Raw genomic sequence first — 3,697 nt, forward strand, 5'->3', positions numbered from 1 at the left:
AACCGCTGATTTTTAAAAAAAATAACTTGGCACCTGAGTGATCACCATTATGAGACGATGTGCAGAGCGCAATAATTGAATTGTTATACCCAAGGTCAAAGTCACACTAACAGGTCAAATGTTTGAAAGTCCTCATTTCGTGTCTGTCAATAACATTTAAACCGCTGCAATGTTTTTAAGATAACTTGGCAGAAATGATCACCATTATAACACCATTTGCAGAACACAATAATAAGAGTCACAACCCTGAAGGTCAGGGTCACACAAGGTCCAATGTAAAAAACATCTATTTTTCATGTCCGCTCTATAACTTATTGACAATTCAAAGGTTTTAAACTTACTTGACACAAATGATCACCACCATGACACAAACATCTATTTTTCATGTCCGCTCTATAACTTATTGACAATTCAAAGGTTTTAAACTTACTTGACACAAATGATCACCACCATGACACAAACTGCAGAGTTCAACATCCCTGTTGCTACCCCCAAGGTTCAAGGTTGTATGTTCTCCATATTTTTTTTTTTTAATTGGAAGATGTTTCATATAACTTGGCACAAAATAATCACCATCATGAAACTATGTGGTTATGAATAAATTATGCATAGTAAAGGATGGGCATACAGAAAAATTATATATATTGATGGGCATTTGTTACTTTTTCATGGACACTAGTTTCAATTTGACAGTTTTCTTTCTTTTCAAATCAAAGGTTGCATTTGTTTTAGAAAATACTGAATAAATCCACAAAAATACTGTCTGATACATAATAGATCATACAAATCCTCTAATAGAAACAGAGACGATTATGTTTATACATATAGTTCTTTATTTCAGATTTAAATAAATGCGCGAGTAACCCATGCAAGAATGGTGCCACTTGTCATAATGGACAAAATGAGTACACATGCACGTGCATAGCCGGTTGGCATGGATTCAACTGTGACCAAGGTATTATATAAATACTTAATTAGAATAGAACAGACGAAATATTATCTTGTAAAAAAATATTAATTAAGTTTTATTTTTGTGCCCCCCGCACTTTAAGCGGGGGGGGGGGCATTTAGATTTACCCTTGTCCGTCCGTTCGTCCATCCGTCAATCCGTTCTCTTTCGTGTCGCACGTAACTCAAAAAGTATTTGACCTAGAGTCATAAAACTTAACACACTTTAAGACACACATAATTACTACACGAGCCATATGTTTATAATATACATGACACAACATCAAGGTAATGGTCTGTTAAATGTCAACAATCATGTCTGCTGCAGAAGGGGATTAAGCTGTCCTCCAGATTGCCTTGTTTTTATTTGAAAAATACACAATGTTTCGACTAAAAAGCTTCATCAGGTATACTTTGTTTACAGGAAGTTCTCGCACTAGTAAAAGATCTTTAGTTTTCAACTTGTGGCACATGTAGTCCAAAAAATATTTGACCTAGAGTCATAAGATGGACAGAACAGTGGCGCGGTGGGGGCACCCGTTTCCTATAGACATATTTTTAGTTTTTATCAATATCTAGAATATTTACTGAAAATATGTCCATTTTTATAAACCTGGGCATATAGTAATGAACCGTTCCTCCGTCCGTCCGTCTGTCCGTACGAGTTTAGCCTTAAACAGCATGTTGGATATATCTTAAGTTATGTCTATAATATAATAATGCTGGCGCCGTATTATTATTATTATAATTATTTATCATTATTATTTTTATTATTATTATTATTATTATTATTATTCTTTTTATTATTATAGTCCTTGACTTCCTTAATTGACGCCGCAGTCAACGTTGACTTTCTCCCACGACCCTTGTCGTCTTCAATGTCCTCCCGGCCGTCTCGAAAACGCTTATGCCACTTGAAAACGAGTGCTCGACAAACAAGAGGTCTCACTTTTGCAGTCTCCAACATTTCCTGCGTTTGTGTTGGCGTCTTCCTAAGATTAACACAAAACTTGATGATAGTCCGATGTTCCGCGTAATCCGTGGACGTCATTTTTTGTTAAATATCCAAGAGCAACGGTTGTCAGTTGTCCGCTGGTAAACAATAACGGAAACAGCTATGACGTCAAAATTTCAAACGAACGTTCATATGACGTCACTGCATATGCTTACCACGTCGCGCTATTTTTTACGTATAAATACGCAAGATATACGAAAGTAAAGACAACTTATTAATACAAATTATTGGACTGACCCGCCCTGCGCATACTGCGTTACTATAGCGACGTAAAATATAGAGAAGCAATGTTAGAAATTTAAAAATAATGGACATATTCATTAAGGATATGTTAAAGGTATTGTGTACAAATTTACTAAAAAATGCATTAAAAAATAAAAAAAAGTTATAGCAAAAGTCCACGTAATTCTGGGACACCCCTCGTAGATCATACAAATCCTCTAATAGAAACAGAGACGATTATGTTTATACATATAGTTCTTTATTTCAGATTTAAATGAATGCGCGAGTAACCCATGCAAGAATGGTGCCACTTGTCATAATGGACAAAATGAGTACACATGCACGTGCATAGCCGGTTGGCATGGATTCAACTGTGACCAAGGTATTATATAAATACTTAATTAGAATAGAACAGACGAAAAATTATCTTGTAAAAAAATATTAATTAAGTTTTATTCTGGCCCCCCCGCACTTTAAGCGGGGGGGGGGGGGGAGGGGCATTTAGATTTACCCTTGTGCGTCCGTCCGTTCGTCCGTCCATCCGTCAATCCGTTCTCTTTCGTGTCGCACGTAACTCAAAAAGTATTTGACCGAGAGTCATAAAACTTAACACACTTAAACACACACATAATTACTACACGAGACTTATATGTTTATAATATACATGGCACAACATCAAGGTAATGGTCTGTTAAATGTCAACAATCATGTCTGCTGCAGAAGGGGATTAAGCTGTCCTTCAGATTGCCTTGTTTTTATTTGAAAAATATACAATGTTTCGACTAAAAAGCTTCATCAGGTATACTTTGTTTACAGGAAATGACGGCAACGTCACATGACAGTTTTCTTTCTTTTCCAATTAAATGTTGCATTTGTTTTAGAAATACTGAATAAATCCACAAGAAAATACTGACTGATACATAATAGATGATACAAATCCTCTAATGGAAACAGAGACGATTATGTTCATACATAGTTCATACATATAGTTCTTTATTTCAGATTTAAATGAATGCGCGAGTAACCCATGCAAGAATGGTGCCACTTGTCATGATGGACAAAATGAGTACACATGCACGTGCACAGCCGGTTGGCATGGATTCAACTGTGACCAAGGTATTATATAAATACTTAATTAGAATAGAACAGACGAAAATTCATCTTGTAAAAAAATATGAAAATATGAGTTAAATTAAATTTGAATTAAAATCAACCAACTTTACAGGAATAATGATCAACATCACTAAATTGCAGGAATAATGATCAACATCACTGTGAAGCTATGCACCTGGGACTTTGCATGTGGATTTTTTATCAGTTTTGTTAGAGTTATTGCCCTTGACTTACAGTAGTATAAATTTGCAATTTTCAACATGTTCATGCATAGCTCAAAAAGTATTTGACTTGTAGGCCTGAAAGTTTGCAAGAATGTTGGTCAGTATGTGTATTTATGCACCTTGGGTTTGCTTGTGGATTTATTCAGTATTTGTAAAGTTCTCGCACTAGTAAAAG

At 35.3% G+C, this 3,697-nt stretch overlaps 1 long non-coding RNA gene across 1 annotated transcript; it reads left to right on the forward strand.

The window, feature by feature from the left end:
* Positions 1-839: 839 nt before the first annotated feature.
* LOC132742667 (uncharacterized) lies at positions 840-3,233 on the forward strand. The gene is made up of 3 exons (XR_009627457.1): positions 840-955; positions 2,454-2,567; positions 3,188-3,233. It is a non-coding gene; the product is annotated as an uncharacterized LOC132742667 (long non-coding RNA).
* Positions 3,234-3,697: the final 464 nt, after the last annotated feature.

This window comes from Ruditapes philippinarum, unplaced genomic scaffold, assembly GCF_026571515.1.
Source record: "Ruditapes philippinarum isolate M1 unplaced genomic scaffold, ASM2657151v2 ctg28046_1_1_1_1, whole genome shotgun sequence".
In the NCBI taxonomy this organism is placed as follows: domain Eukaryota; kingdom Metazoa; phylum Mollusca; class Bivalvia; order Venerida; family Veneridae; genus Ruditapes; species Ruditapes philippinarum.